The 17,083-nt window shown below is 40.6% G+C and overlaps 1 long non-coding RNA gene across 2 annotated transcripts in view; it reads right to left on the bottom strand.

Moving 5' to 3' along the window:
• The window catches only part of LOC109027411 (uncharacterized), a 76,926-nt gene extending 61,764 nt beyond the window's left edge, over positions 1-15,162 (bottom strand). Inside the window, exons 1-2 of one of the 2 annotated variants that reach the window (XR_002006618.3) lie at positions 15,113-15,160; positions 2,472-2,535 (exon numbers count right to left, since the gene is read on the bottom strand). This is a non-coding gene — a long non-coding RNA (uncharacterized lncRNA). Of the gene's footprint in view, positions 1-2,471; positions 2,536-15,112 lie in introns of both variants that reach the window. The other variant, XR_010130421.1, reaches the window with a different exon arrangement.
• Between the last annotated feature and the right edge of the window lie 1,921 nt (positions 15,163-17,083).

Below are 17,083 nucleotides of genomic sequence, written 5' to 3'. Positions count from 1 at the left end.
TTTTAGTAGAGATGGGGTTTCTCCACGTTGGTCAGGCTGGTCTCGAACTCCTGACCTCAGGCGATCTGCCTACCTCAAGCCTCCCAAAGTGCTGGGATTACAGGCATGAGCCACCGTGCCCAGCCAAAAGCACATCTCTTCTAATTGCTGCCACAGAACAGAAAGGAAGCTTTTCTTTCCAAAAAATGTTTATTCTCCAGTTGCCTAAGGAGAAACAGAGCAGGTTAAAACGGAACAGGTCAAAACTCCCATGCTAATCAGTAGTGGGATTTAACCTATGAATGGGCACTAATGGGCACTGCACTCCAGCCTGGGCAACACAGCAAGAACCTGTTTAGAAATGTATTTTTGTTTCATTAAAAAAAAGCTTTAGTATGTTTTCTTCTGTAATTGGAGGAACCTATTCTTGGAGGTAGGATGAGGTCAGTCCCATCCAAACCTATGGCTCAACGGAAGACAGTGGACAGGTCCCCAGAGGAAGACCAGGATATAATTTGACCAAAGGGTGGAAGATGTTTACTACAGGTCTCTACTAGACACCAAGCACCATGCTACATTCTGGAGACATAATGTTCAAAGACACAATTCCTGCCTTCCAGTTCACAGGAGAACAGTGATGAGGAAACAGTTACAATACAGCACAAGGAGAAAAGCATGAACCTGAGAACACACAGGAGCTCCTCCCGCTCAGCCACTCCAATGGGGTGAAGGGTCATAAAAGAGTGAAAGTGGGGGGTTGTCATGGAACTTCCCAAAAGAGGTAAATCTTTTAAACTTTTTTTAACATTATTTTTTACACACAGCCTCCCATAGGAGAAGGGAGTGAAATCTTGAAGGATAAGTAAAGCTTTATCAAGTGTAGATGGAAGAAGGGATTTCTAAGCACAGAGCACATCAGCAAAAGCACAAAAATCTCAAGAAAATGGGAGTAGCTGAGAATGACTGGACCATAAAGTACATGCAAGAGCCAAGGAGAAGAGGAAGCAGTCAGGAGAGAGTGGTGACACACGAGGCTGGAGAGGTGGGCAGACCTCAAAATCAGGCCGTGCTGACATTTATGCCAAGATTTAAGTGGCATTGACATAAACTCGACAGTTGGAGATCTGGGTAGGGTAAAGCATGAGGAAAACGTCAGGCAAAAAAACAGGGAACCAGAAAAAAGCCTGAAAAGGTGTTACCATAGAGGTGGAAGGACCAAGTAAAACAGAAGGAAAAACATTTAAAGGGAAAGATAGGAAGTGGCAGTTGCTGCAAAGAGATTAGGGAGGCTAATTCCTGAGAAGACTTGTGATTAGTAATTAATATTGACCTTGACCTCTGACAGAACGATTTCAGTGACAGTGAAAGGGTTACGTTTGCTTGGAATTTAGTGAATGGGATTTAAAGTTGAAGTGACGACAGTAGGCTACTCTTTCAAAATATTTATGTTTTGCAAAAACTATGTATCCAAATACTTAAAAGATGCACTCAGTAATTCCCCTTCAGAAATTTATATTAAAGAAATAATCAGAAATATGTGCAAAGATGTATCACAAAGGTTGTACTGTTACAAATTATAGCAAATAATTGAGAATAACCTTGTGGTTATGGTTTAAAATGGCTAAATAAATTATAATGCATCCATATAATGAAAAGTTTAATGCCATGATTAAAAAATAATGTGGTAGAATACTTACTGGCACAGTAGAAGTGTCAGATTACAAAATATAACATCCAGAATGCTCTCAATGTTGAAATAAATGAATATTATATATGCATAGAAATAAGATTTGAAGGATATAAACCAGAATGTGAACCTCAGTAGTTACCTCCAGAAGTGTTATTACAAGTGTTTGAAACATGTTTAGTTATTTGTACTTTCCATTTTTCTACTATAAATATATATTACTTTTGTAATGAAAAATACTAAGAGCTTGACAATAGAGAAAGGAGGAAGGGATTAGCTTTGAGGGAAACATGGTAGAGGCTTCTATAGTTCGAGGAAGATTTGAGCTTGTTTATGGGTCAAGGGAAAAGAGGGGAGAAATTGAAGCTATATAAGAGGAAATAATAGGAGAAGCCTGCCCTGGGCAGAGAAGAGGGTACCTGGGGACGAGGGCCCTGGGGAGATGAGGTGAGGATGGCAAAGAACCCAAAGGCAGCAGGAAAGAGAACTGTTCACGGATGCATGATCACCTGCCACTGTGTTGAGAGCAGGGAGGGGATTAAGGAGATGGAGGAGAGTGGAAAAGGTTTATAACAGCTGCTATGAGGAATTAGGAAGTCAATTAGCAATAAAAAAAGGGGATTGCAGAAAGGCTCCAAGGGAGGGCCCAGCTGCCACTGAGGAGCAGGACTTGATTCCATTGCCAGTTAATTTACTAACTGCAGCTAAAGAGGAGCTATGTGGCCTGGATCCATCCAATGAATGTCCAAAAAATATCCAGAAAATGTGACTCAGAATAACTACAATCACTAAGGACTATACTCACATATTAACTAATTTAAGTGCTGCTTCCTTCTTCTGGTTTGGTCCCAGGCAGTTGTACATCTTCACTATAATTATTATTTTTAAAAATAAGAGAGGTGAGCAAAGTTAGTAAAATGAAAAAGAATTTAAGAAAATGACATTTTATCAGCCAAAATGAAGAAGTGTCAAAACACCACTAACACATTCGACCAAAAGACAAAGCTGTTTTCAGGGCTGCTGGTGCTTGTTCACATCTAGATGAATGTTTGTAGAAGCCTTCCTAGTGTCTGATAGTAAACATTTGCTTTGCTTTGGCCTTACAGGTAGGTGATTACAAGGGATTCTAGTCACATAAATAAATGATACCCAGATTTTTCCAATCTGGCCAGTATAATCATTATAATTCACCTGGAAGAAAAGTATGAAGAAATTCAGGATTGCTAGCAACCAAGCAGAATTCTCTTATAATGTAGTTTGTGCTTAAGGAAATCATTTCCTGGACTGAAGGAAAAGAGCTACCATCTGTTAAGCACCTACTATGTGCATGTTCTTTGTTCAGCCCTTTATGTTCACTATTTGTATGTAATCCTCACAACAGTTCTGCAAGGTAGATATAATTTTCCTCATTTTACAGATGACAGAAGAAGCTCGGAGGTGGTAAATGGTAAAAATGATAGTACCTGCCTCATAAAACTGTGTATTACATGAGGTAACATCTGTAAAGCATTTAACACATAGCACTTAGCACATAGTATATTTAGCATAAGCATTAGCTGCAATAATGATTTAGCCATAATAATATACCAGCATTTATGATATTGTTTGACAAAATAAGGTGGATCTTCTTATCATCATCCTTACTTCACAACAAATGAAACTGGTTTACCCAAGGTTCCAGTAAGCTCTCTATAGTCAATATTTCAGTAATCACTTTCACTAGGATCTACTGGGCCTTCATGCTTCCCCCCTAGATTTGAATTTATGTTTTCTCTGTGTTCCCAATCAAATAATTTTGCAATCCCTTGAGCACACATCACTGGGGAGGAGGACAGCCCAGAGAAGCAGCTTAGTTAGGCTCCAGTCAGAATAAATTTGGCATCAAAAAAGTGCTGCATATAGGGAAAGGAAAATATTTTCAGCAAATGGTGTCAGGGAAACTAGATGTCCCCAACCACAAGAATGAAGTTGGACTCTTACATTATATCATATACAAAAGTTAAATCAAAATGGATCAAAGACCTAAATATGAGAACAAAAACCATAAAACTCTTAGAAGAACATGGAGGGAAAAAGTTTCATGACATTGGATTTGGCAGAGTATACTTAGATACCAAAAGCACAGACAATGAAAGAAAAAATGGACTGCATCAAAATTAAACAATTTTGTGCATCAAAGGGCACTATCAACAGAGAAAAGGCAACCCACACAATGGGGAAAAATATTTGCAAATCATTTATCTGATAAAGGATTAATATCTGGAATATATAAATAACTCCTATAACTCAAGAACATAAAAACCAAATAGCCCAATTAAAAAATGAGAGAAAGACTTGAATAGATATTTCTCCAAAGAAGATATACAAACAGTTAATATGCTCAACATCACTAATCACTAGGGAAATGCAAATCAAAACCACCATGAGGGCCGGGCGCGGTGGCTCACACCTGTAATCCCAGCACTTTGGGAGACCGAGGCGGGTGGATCATGAGGTCAGGAGTTCAAGACCAGCCTGTCCAACAAAGTGAAACCCCGTCTCTACTAAAAATACAAAAATTAGCCGGTCGTTGTGGCATGTACCTGTAGTCCCAGCTACTCAGGAGGCTGAGGCACTTGAACCCAGGAGGCGGAGGTTGCAGTGAGCCGAGACCACACCATTGCACTCCAGCCTGGGTGACAGAGTGAGACTCTGTCTAAAAAAAAAAAAGAAAAAAAAAAACTCGCAATGAGATACCACTTCACATCCATTAGGATAGGAATTATCAAAAATTGAAAATAGGTGGGGCACAATGACTCACTTCTATAATCACAGCACTTTGGGAGGCTGAGGTGGGAGGACTGCTTGAGTCCAGGAGTTCAAGACCAGCCAGGGCAACATAGCGAGACCCCTGTTTCAATTCTTTAAAAAAAATGGAAATAACAAGTGGATATGGAGAAATTGGAACCCTTCTGCACTGCTGACAAAAATGTAAAATGGTGCAGTTGCTATGGAAAACAGTATGGTGGTTCTTCAAAATGTTAACCATTGAATCAGTACATGATTCAGCTATTCCACTCTGGGTATTTTCAAAACAGAATTCAAATTAGGGACACAAACAGATATTTGTACACCAATGTTCATAGCAGCACTATTCACAGCAGCCAAAAGATAGAGATAACCCAAATGTCTACTGACAGATGAATGAATAAACAAAATGTAGTATATACATATAATGGAATATTATTCAACCTTAAAAAGGAAGGAGACTCTGGTACATGTTACAACAGGGAGGAACCTTAAAAACATAACGCTAAGTAGAATAAGCAAGACATGGCCGGGCGCAGTAGCTCATACCTGTAATCCCAGCACTTTGGGAGGCCAAGGTAGGCAGACCACCTGAGGTCAGGGGTTCAAGACCAGCCTGGCCAACATGGTGAAACTCTGTATCTACTAAAAAATACAAAAAATTAGCTGGGTGTGGTGGCAGGCGCCTGTAATCACAGCTACTCGGTAGGCTGAGGCAGGAGAACAGCTTGAACCCAAGAGGCAGAGGTTACAGTGAGCCGAGATCGTGCCATTGCACTCCAGCCTGGGCAACAAGAGCGAAACTCCGTCTCAAAAAAAAAAAAAAAAAAAAAAAGATAAAATAGACAAGACACAAAAGGACAAATATTGTATGATTCCACTTATATAAGGTACTTAGAGACATAAGGTCAAATTCATAGAGACAGAAAGTAGAAGAGTGGTTGCCAGGGGCTGGGGGAGAGAATAATGGGCAGTTATTGTTTATGGACATAGGGTTTCAGTTCGGGATGTTGAAAAGTTCTGGAGATGGATAGCCATGCTGGTTGCACCACAGTGTGAATGCACTTAATGCCACTGAATTGTACACTTAGAAATAATTAAAATGGCAGGGCGTGGTGGTCACACCTGTAATCCCAGAACTTTGGGAGGCCGAGGTGGCAGATCACCTGAGGTCGGGAGCCTGACCAGTATGGAGAAAAAAACCCGCTTCTACTAAAAATACAAAATTAGCCGGGCGTGGTGGTGCATGCCTGTAATCCCAGCTACTCGGGAGGCTGAGGCAGGAGAACTGCTTGAACCCAGGAGGCGGAGGTTGCGGTGAGCCGAGATCATGCCATTGCACTCCAGCGTGGGCAACAAGAGCGAAACTCCGTCTCAAAAAAAAAAAAAAAAAAAGAAGAAGAAGAAATAATTAAAACGGTAAATTTTACATTGTATGTGTGTTTGTGTATATATGTATATGCGTTATACATATAATTTTTTTGTGTGATTCTTCTGCCTCAGCCTCCCAAGTAACTGGGACTACAGGCACGTGCCACCACACCCAGCTAATTTTGGTACTAATATTTTTAGTAGAGATGAGGTTTTGCCATTTTGGCCAGGCTGGTCTCAAACTCCTGGCCTCAAGTGATGCACCCGCTTCAGCCTCCTGAGGTGTTGGGATTACAGGCATGAGCCACCGCACCCAGCTGGTGCACTGTGTATATTTTATCACAATTAAAACATGTAGTAAAAAAAAGTGCCGCAGATAAAACAAAGAAGACAAGAAAGGAGTTCATTTAAAGCTTCACAGCGATTATCTTTGGAGTGTGGATTACAGGAAACTTTGTTTTCTTCTTTATACTTTTTCTTATTTTCTACATTTTCTTCGATGAGCTTTTAAAATGAGGGGAAAAAACTTTTGGGGTTTTTTTTTCATATCAACTATATTTATTTGATCGTACAGCTTCTTCTTTCCTACCTCACCCCCCTTAAAAGTAGATTATGTATAAGGTATTTTAAAAGTAGACATGTATAAGCTATTTTCCACACACACACACACACACACAAACTTATTTTTAGAGCAGTTTTAGGATCACATCAAAATTGAGCAGAAAGTAGAGAGATTTATTATATGTCCCCTGCCCCACATGTGCACAGCCTCCACGTTTTGGGTTTTTTTAACTGCTGTATCTCCACCGGGATGACAATGGAAATGATGTCATCAAGCACCAATTTTAAAATGCCAATAATGATTTTCTCCAGAACAAATATGGAGTTTATCTTCATATTATGCGTTAAAACAGTTAAAAGTATTCTGAAGAGCAGACAAGCAATTTTGATACTTTGGGGAAGATTGATTTGGAATTTTTTTTTAAGATGATTGTTCACTGTACCAGCAATAAACTTTAAATTACATAATACATACTGAAGACATGCCAGTCTCTCAATCAATTTAACAGACATTAGTTGAGCACCCAGGATGTGTCAGACCTGAGCCTCGGTGCACAGAAAACCCTTATCCTTTGAGCCTAAAATGTAAGGGGGTGGATCTTGACTGCTGAGAGTTCTCTCACTCTTCTATCACCACTTCCACCCCAGGGGTAACCATTGTTAATAAACTGAAGTATATGCTTCCAAATCATTTTGCAATGCACACCATATAAAAATACTCGTTTTACAAATATAGTTACAAAAATTACATTTTATGTTTTTAAAATTGTATTTTTTAATTCTTATTTATTTATTATAAGTTAGTTTTATTTTTATTATTTTTTATTATACTTTAAGTTCTAGGGTACATGTGCACAACGTGCAGGTTTGTTACATATGTATACATGTGCCATGTTGGTGTGCTGCACCCATTAACTCGTCATTTACATTAGGTGTATCTCCTAATGCTATCCCTCCCCATTCCCCTGATCCCATGACAGGCCATGGTGTGTGATGTTCCCCACCCTGTGTCCAAGTGTTCTCATTGTTCAATTCCCACCTATGAGTGAGAACATGTGGTGTTTGGATTTCTGTCCTTGCGATAGTTTGCTCAGAATGATGGTTTCCAGCTTCATCCATGTCCCTACAAAGGACATGAACTCATCATTTTTTATGGCTGCATAGTATTCCATGGTATATATGTGCCACATTTTCTTAATCCAGTCTATCATTGTTGGACATTTGGGTTGGTTCCAAGTCTTTGCTATTGTGAATAGTGCCACAATAAACATACCTGTGCATGTGTCTTTATGGTAGCATGATTTATAATCCTTTGGGTATATACCCAGTAATGGGATGGCTGGGTCAAATGGTATTTCTAGTTCTAGATCCTTGAGGAATTGCCACACTGTCTTCCACAATGGTTGAACTAGTTTACAGTCCCACCAACAGTGTAAAAGCATTCCTATTTCTCCACATCCTCTCCAGCACCTGTTGTTTCCTGACTTTTTAATGATCGCCATTCTAACTGATGTGAGATGGTATCTCATTGTGGTTTTGATTGGCATTTCTCTGATGGCCAGTGATGATAAGCATTTTTTCATGTGTCTGTTGGCTGCGTAAATGTCTTCTTTTGGGAAGTGTCTGTTTACATCCTTCGCCCACTTTTTGATGGGGTTGTTTGGTTTTTTCTTGTAAATTTGTTTAAGTTCTTTGTAGATTCTGGATATTAGTTCTTTGTCAGATGGGTAGATTGTAAAAATTTTTCTCCCATTCTGTAGGTTGCCTGTACACTCTGATGGTAGTTTCTATTGCTGTGCAGAAGCTCTTTAATTAGATCCCATTTGTCAATTTTGGCTTTTGTTGCCATTGCTTTTGGTGTTTTAGACATGAAGTCCTTGCCCATGCCTATGTCCTGAATGGTATTGCCTAGGTTTTCTTCTAGGGTTTTTATGGTTTTAGGTCTAACATTTAAGTCTTTAATCCATCTTGAATTAATTTTTGTATAAGGTGAAAGGAAGGGATCCAGTTTCAGCTTTCTACATATGGCTAGCCAGTTTTCCCAGCACCATTGATTAAATAGGGAATCCTTCCCCATTCCTTGTTTTTGTCAAGTTTGTCAAAGATCAGATGGTTGTAGATGTGTGGTATTATTTCTGAGGGCTCTGTTCTGTTCCATTGGTCTATATCTCTGTTTTAGTACCAGTACCATGCTGTTTTGGGTACTGTAGCCTTGTAGTATAGTTTGAAGTCAGGTAGTGTGATGCCTCCAGCTTTGTTCTTTTGGCTTAGGATTGTCTTGGCTATACAGGCTTTTTTTTTATTCCATATAAAGTAGTTTTTTTCCAATTCTTTGAAGAAAGTCAGTGCTAGCTTGATGGGGATGGCATTGAATCTATAAATTACCTTGGGCAGTATGGCCATTTTCACAATATTGATTCTTCCTATCCATGAGCATGGAATGTTCTTCCATTTGTTTGTGTCCTCCGTTATTTCGTTGAGCAGTGGTTTGTAGTTCTCCTTGAAGAGTCCTTCACATCCCTTGTAAGTTGGATTCCTAGGTGTTTTATTCTCTTTGTAGCAATTGTGAATGGGAGTTCACTCATAATTTGGCTCTCTGTTTGTCTGTTACTGGTGTATAGGAATGCTTGTGATTTTTGCACATTCATTTTGTATCCTGAGACTTTGCTGAAGTTGCTTATCAGCTTAAGGAGATTTTGGGCTGAGACAATGGGGTTTTCTAAATATACAATCATGTCATCTGCATATAGGGACAATTTGACTTCCTCTTTTCCTAATTGAATACCCTTTCTTTCTTTCTCCTACCTGACTGCCCTGGCCAGAACTTCCAACACTATGTTGAATAGGAGTGGTGAGAGAGGGCATCCCTGTCTTGTGCCAGTTTTCAAAGGGAATGCTTCCAGCTTTTGCCTATTCAGTATGCTATTGGCTGTGGGTTTGTCATAAATAGCTCTTATTATTTTGATATGTCCCATCAATACCTAGTTTATTGAGAGTTTTTAGTATGAAGGGCTGTTGAATTTTGTCGAAGGCCTTTTCTGCATCTATTGAGATAATTATGTGGTTTTTGTCTTTGGTTCTGTTTATATGATGGATTACATTTATTGATTTGTGTATATTGAACCAGCCTTGCATCCCAGGGATGAAGCCAACTTGATCGTGGTGGATAAGCTTTTTGATGTGCTGCTGGATTCGGTTCGCCAAGTATTTTATTGAGGATTTTTGCATTGATGTTCATCAGGGATATTGGTCTAAAATCCTCTTTTCTTGTTGTGTCTCTGCCAGGCTTTGGTATCAGGATGATGCTGGCCTTATAAAATGAGTTAGGGAGGATTCCCTCTTTTTCTATTGATTGGAATAATTTCAGAAGGAATGGTACCAGCTCCTCTTTGTACCTCTGGCAGACTTCAGCTGTGAATCTATCTGGTCCTGGACTTTTTTTTTGGTTGGCAGGCTATTAATTATTGCCTCAATTTCAGAGCCTGTTATTGGTCTATTCAGGGATTCAAATTCTTCCTGGTTTAGTCTTGGGAGGGTGTATGTGTCAAGGAATTTATCCATTTCTTCTAGATTTTCTAGTTTATTTGCGTAGAGGTGTTCATAGTATTCTCTGATAGTAGTTTGTATTTCAGTGGGATCAGTGGTGATATCCCCTTTATCATTTTTTATTGCGTCTATTTGATTCTTCTCTCTTTTTTTCTTTATTAGTCTTGCTTGAGGTCTATCAATTTTGTTGATCTTTTCAAAAAACCAGCTCCTGGATTCATTGATTTTTTGAAGTGTTTCTTGTGTATCTATCTCCTTCAGTTCTGTTCTGATCTTAGTTATTTCTTGCCTTTTGCTAGCTTCTGAATGTGTCTGCTCTTGCTTCTCTAGTTTTTTTCATTGTGATGTTATGGTGTCAATTTTAGATCTTTCCTGCTTTCTTTTGTGGGCATTTAGTGCCATAAATTTCCCTCTACACACTGCTTTAAATGTGTCCCAGAGACTCCGGTATGTTGTGTCTTTGTTCTCATTGGTTTCAGAGAACATCTTTATTTTTGCCTTCTTTTCGTTATGTACCCAGTAGTCATTCAGGAGCAGGTTGTTCAGTTTCCATGCAGTTGTGTGGTTTTGAGTGAGTTTCTGAATCCTGAGTTCTAAATTGATTGCACTGTGGTCTGATAGTTTGTTGTGATTTCTGTTCTTTTACATTTGCTGAGGAGTGCTTTATTTCCAACTGTGTGGTCAATTTTGGAATAAGTGTGATGTGGTGCTGAGAATAATGTATATTCTGTTGATTTGGGGTGGAGAGTTCTGTAGATGTCTATCAGGTCCGCCTGGTGCAGAGCTGAGTTCAATTCCTGGATATCCTTGTTAACTTTCTGTCTTGTTGATCTGTCTAATGTTGACAGTGGGGTGTTAAAATTTCCCATTATTATTGTGTGGGAGTCTAAGTCTCTTTGTAGGTCTCTAAGGACTTGCTTTATGAATCTGGGTGCTCCTGTATTGGGTGCATATATATTTAGGATAGTTAGCTCTTCTTGTTGAATTGATTCCTTTACCATTATGTGATGGCCTTGTCTCTTTTGATCTTCGTTGGTTTAAAGTCTGCTTTATCAGAGACTAGGATTGCAACCCCTCCTTTTTGTTTTGTTTTGTTTTCCATTTGCTTGGTAGATCTTCCTCCATCCCTTTATTTTGAGCCTATGTGTGTCTCTGCACATGAGATGGGTTTCCTGAATACAGCACACTGATGGGTCTTGACTCTGTATCCAATTTGCCAGTCTGTGTCTTTTAATTAGAGCATTTAGCCCATTTACATTTAAGGTTAATATTGTTACACGTGAATTTGATCCTGTTATTATGATGTTAGCTGGTTATTTTGCTCATTAGTTGATGCAGTTTCTTCCTAGCCTCTATGGTCTTTACAATTTGGCATGTTTTTGCAGTGGCTCCTACTGGTTGTTCCTTTCCATGTTTAGTGCTTCCTTCAGGAGCTCTTGTAAGGCAGGCCTGGTGGTGACAAAATCTCTCAGCATTTGCTTGTCTGTAAAGGATTTTATTTCTTCTTCACTTATGAAGCTTAGTTTGGCTGGATATGAAATTCTGGGTTGAAAATTCTTTTCTTTAAGAATGTTGAATATTGGCCCCCACTCTCTTCTGGCTTGTAGAGTTTCTGCCGAGAGATCAGCTGTTAGTCTGATGGGCTTTCCTTTGTAGGTAACCCGACCTTTCTCTCTGGCTGCCCTTAACATTTTCTCCTTCATTTCAACTTTGGTGAATCTGATAATTATGTGTCTTGGAGTTACTCTTCTCGAGGAGTATTTTTGTGGCATTCTCTGTATTTCCTGAATTTGAATGTTGGCCTGCCTTGCTAGGTTGGGGGAGTTCTCCTGGATAATATCCTGAAGAGTGTTTTCCATCTTGGTTCCATTCTCCCCATCACTTTCAGGTACACCAATCAGACGTAGATTTGGTCTTTTCACATAGTCCCCTATTTCTTGGAGGCTTTGTTCGTTTCTTTTTACTCTTTTTTCTCTAAACTTCTCTTCTCGCTTCATTTCATTCATTTTATCTTCAATCACTGATACCCTTTCTTCCACTTGATCAAATCGGCTACTGAAGCTTGTGCATGCATCACGTAGTTCTTGTGCCATGGTTTTCGGTCATGTAAGGTCATGTAAGGTCTTCTCTACACTGTTTATTCTATTTAGCCATTCATCTAATCTTTTTTCAAGGTTTTTAGCTTCTTTGCGATGGGTTCAAACATCCTCCTTTAGCTCAGAGAAGTTTGTTATTACCGATCATCTGAAGCCTTCTTCTCTCAACTCATCAAAGTCATTCTCCATCTAGCTTTGTTCCATTGCTGGTGAGGAGCTGCATTCCTTTGGAGGAGCAGAGGTGCTCTGATTTTTAGAATTTTCAGTTTTTCTGCTCTGGTTTCTCCCCATCTTTGTGGTTTTATCTGCCTTTGGTCTTTGATGATGGTGACGTACAGATGCGGTTTTGGTGTGGATGTCCTTTCTGTTTGTTAGTTTTCCTTCTAACAGTGAGGACCCTCAGCTGCAGGTCTGTTGGAGTTTGCTGGAGGTCCACTCCAGACCCTGTTTGCCTTGGTATCACCAGTGGAGGCTGCAGAACAGCGAATATTGCAGAATGGCAAATGTTGCTGCCTGATCCTTCCTCTGGAAGCTTCGTCTCAGATGGGCAACTGGCTGTATGAGGTGTCAGTCAGCCCGTACTGGGAGGTGTCCCCCAGTTGGGCTACTTAGGGGTCAGGGACCCACTTGAGGAGGCAGTCTGTCTGTTCCCAGATCTCAAACTTCATGCTGGGAGAACCACTACTTTCTTCAAAGCTGTTAGACAGGGATGTTTAAGTCTGCAGAGGTTTCTGCTGCCTTTTGTTCGGCTATGCCCTGCCCCTAGAGGTGGAGTCTACAGGGGCAGGCAGGCCTCCTTGAGCTGTGGTGGGCTCCACCCAGTTTGAGCTTCCCGACCACTCTGTTTACCTACTCAAGCCTCAGCAATGGTGGACACCCCTCCCCCAGCCTCGCTGCCACCTTGCAGTTTGATCTCAGACTGCTGTGCTAGCAGTAAGCGAGGCTCCCTGGCAGTGGGACCCTCCAAGCCACGCACGGGATATAATCTCCTGGTGTGCTGTTTGCTAAGACCATTGGAAAAGCACAGTATTAGGGTGGGAGTGTCCCGATTTTCCAGGTACCATCTGTCACGGCTTCCCTTGGCTAGGAAAGGGAATTCCCCGACCCCTTGCACTTTCTGGGTGAGGTGATGCCCCGCCCTGCTTCAGCTCACACTCCGTGGGCTGCACCCACTGTCCGACAAGCTCCAGTGAGATGAACCTGTTACCTCAGTTGGAAATGCAGAAATCACCCGTCTTCTGCGTCACTCATGCTGGGAGCTGTAGACTGGAGCTGTTCCTATTTGGCCATCTTCAATTTTTATTTATTTTTTCGAAACAGGATTTTGCTCTGTCACCCAGGCCAGAGTGCAGTAGTGTGATCATAGGTCACTGCAGCCTCAAACTCCTGGGTTCAAGGAATCCTCTTGCCTCAACTTCCCAAATGGCTAGGACTACAGGCAAGCACCACCAGGCCAGGCTAATTTTTTGTATTCTTTTTTATTTATTATTAATTTTTTTTTAGAGACAGGATCTTGCTATGTTGCCCAGGGTGGTTTCAAACTCCTGGTCTCAATCGATTGATCCCCCTGCCTCCCCCAAAGCTCTGGGATTACAGGCATGAACCACCGCACCTGGCTCAAAAATTACTTTTTAAATTCCACATTATGTTACTGACATTTTTCCATGTTACTACATAAAGACCTACCTTTTTGTTTTAACAGTTACAGAGTATTTCAAAGTGAGGGTATTCCATTATTATTTATTATTTAGTTAGGCATGTCCTTATTGATGGACATTTAAATTGCCTATAATATACAATAAAAGCACTTGAATATTTACCCTTGTAAGCACCTATGACTTTTTTTTATTTATTTATTTATTTTAGAGACCGGGTCTTTCTCTGTCTCCCAGGCTAACGTGCAGTGGTGGCGTGATCATGGCTCACTGTAGCCTCAACCTCCCACCTCAGCCTCCCAAGTAGCTGAGACTACAGCCATGCACCCACTATATCTGGCTAATTTTTTGATTTTTTATAGAGATAAGGTCTCACTATGTTGCCCAGGTTGGCCTCTAGTACTTGGCCTCAAGTGACTCTCCTGCCTTGGCCTCTTGAAGTACTGGGATTACAGGTGTGAGCTACTGCAGATGGCCTTCTGTGACTATTTCTGAAGAACAAATATCTAGATGTGAAGTTGCTGGATCATGTCATACACTTTTAGTTTATACTATTTAATTGTTTTTATAACCTTTGTAGGCCATCTTAATCCATCTTGTAACATGGTGTAAACACATAGAGTGAGAACTTTACTTTCAAAAGACACAAGACAAAGAGGGAACTTTGTGTCTTTTCAGGAAGCCCACAGAACTGGAGGTGGGTCAGGAATGTTTAGTGAAGGCAGAGCAGATTAAGGGATTTTATTCTTTGTGCTCATCACTCTTCTTTGTACCTCTTTCTTGTTTAGATAACAGGAAACCATTTTGGACAACTGTCTATGGTTTGAACCAACAAATAAAGGGAAGACATTCTAACTGATGAAGCTGCTCAACAACAAAACCAGGAATCTTCTGAGACAGTGAGCTTCCCATGACTGGAATGGTTAAAGCTGAAGCCAAAATGGCTTACAAGAGAGGCCACACATTGTGCTGGTTAAAAGCACAGACCCTGGAGCCAGGATGCCTGGATTTGAATCCTGATTCTGATATATAGCTGGGAAACCTTGGGCAAGTTTACTTGACATTTTTTGTGCCTCAGTTTATTTATTATTGTTATTTTTTTCCAAGACAGAGTCTTGCTCTGTTGCCCAGAGCTGGAGTGCAATGGCACAATCTTGGCTCACTGCAACCTCCACCTTCCAGGTTCAAGTGATTCTCCTGCCTCAGCCTCCCAGGTAGCTGGGATTATAGGTGCAAACTACCATGCCTGGCTAATTTTTGTATTTTTAGTAGAGACGGGTTTCACTGTGTTGGCCAGGTTGGTCTTGAACTCCTGACCTCGTGATCTGCCCACCTCAGCCTCCCAAAGTGCTGGGATTACAGGCATGAGCCACTGCACCCGGCCGTGCCTCAGTTACTTCATCAGAAAATAGGAATAATAAAGTACCTACCTCATAGAGTTGTTACGCGTCACTTGTTCTCTCCATGTTTAAATATACCTTTCAAAAGAAACAAGGAAGAAATTAGCTTTCTAAGATTATATACCTTGTAACAGTTTTTGTTTGTTTGTTTGTTTTTGTTTTTTAATCCCCATAGAAGTTAAATCACCCAAAATGAGGTTGGGAGAGGGAAGACCCTGAGGATAAAAAACTGATCAGGAACTTTGGCTCTGAATCCCTCAGGCCTAGGTCCATTCCAGAGTTGTTAGGGGAGTATCATCATAATAAGGAAACTAACAAAACAAAAATGTATTTAAATACTTCTAGGAAATTCTCTGCAGGAAAGTTGGAAGTCAAGCATCATATCTCATCATGGTGAAGTGAAAAGAACACTGGATGGGAGTCACAGACTGGAGTTTTAGTTCTAAATCTGTCACTGTGCCACCTTGGTCAAGTGACGTCACCTGCCTGAGTCTCATTTTCCTTAAAATAAAATCATCTCCATGCACTTTACACCCATTAGCTCCCCAAATCTTTGATTTTAACAATTAGTACTCAAGTTCAGAAGACAGCTGCTGGTCAAGCCCCTCACACTAAGGCAAATGAAGGGCTGTGGTATGTACGTAAAACCCCTCCATCAAGGAAGCAAATCAAGGGAATCCCAGAGGGCTGAAATGTAGAATAGGGTGCTTATCAAGGATTCTGTTCTCTAGGGAACAGTTTGATGCAGATGTTTCTTTCTAACCATAGATTGTCAAAACTGGAAAGTACCCACTCTTGCCCTCTCATTCTGCAGGTTCACAAAGGTTAACTAACCTGGCTGAGGTTATCCACCCAGGAAGTGGCAGAGATGGGACTAGATCTCATGTCTTCTGACAGATCAGAGTTTTGCCACTACCCTTGTTATCTGGAAGTGTGGGGCTCAGGGCCTAGCACACAGCAAGTGATCAGTTACATTAGGTTTTTAGTAAAATAGCATCCTGGACACAAGCTGGGCTGGGAGTAAAGCGAGGCAATAAAGCACCTGTGTCAAGTACAAAATTTAAAAAGGGCAGGGAGCAAAATGCTCAGTATTCAAAACAAATAATATTTTACAAGTTGAATATCTCTGATCTGAAATGCTTGGGACCAGGAATATTTTGGATTTCAGTATGGGTTTTTGTTTGGTTGGTTGGTTTTTGTTTTGTTTTGTTTTGTTTTGCATATACATAACGAGGTATCTTGGGGATGGGACCCAAGTTTAAACACGAAATTCATTTATGTTTTCATATATACTTTACACACATAGTCTGACGGTAATTTTATACAATTTTTTTTTTGTTTTTGAGACGGAGTCTCACTCTGTCGCCCAAGCTGGAGTGCAGTGGCACAATCTCGGCTCACTGCAACCTCCCAGGTTCAAGTGATTCTTCCGCCTCAGCCTCCTGAGTAGCTGGGATTACAGGTGCCCGCCATGACGACTGGCAAATTTTTTGTGTTTTTAGTAGAGATGGGGTTTCACCACGTTGGCCAGGCTGGTCTCAAACTCCTGGCCTCAGGTCATCCGCCCGCCTCAGCCTCCCAAAGTGCTGGGATTATAGGCGTGAGCCACCACACCCAGCCTACAATATTTTTTAAAATGTGCATGAAACCAAGTTTGTATACACGGAACCATCAGAAAGCAAAGGTGTCACTATCTCAGGACCCATGTAGACAATCTGTGGTTGTTTGGCATCGCCATCACTCACTTAGGGATGCTGAATAAACTGTGTGTTGTGTGCCTGTGTTTTGACTGTGACCTGTCACATGAGATAGATTGTGGAATTTTCCACTTGTGGTGTCATGTCAGCACTCAAAAAGTTTTGGAGCATTTTGGATTTTGAATTTTCTGATTAGGGATACTCAACCTATAATGCACTATTTAATTTTTTTAAAATCCATGATGAACAAAATACAAAATATAAAAATTTAATCAAAGACAACCTCTGACCCTGCACTTGGACA

Source organism: Gorilla gorilla, chromosome 1 (assembly GCF_029281585.2).
Source record: "Gorilla gorilla gorilla isolate KB3781 chromosome 1, NHGRI_mGorGor1-v2.1_pri, whole genome shotgun sequence".
In the NCBI taxonomy this organism is placed as follows: Eukaryota; Metazoa; Chordata; class Mammalia; order Primates; family Hominidae; genus Gorilla; species Gorilla gorilla.
This window is presented reverse-complemented; position numbering and strand designations above follow the sequence as displayed.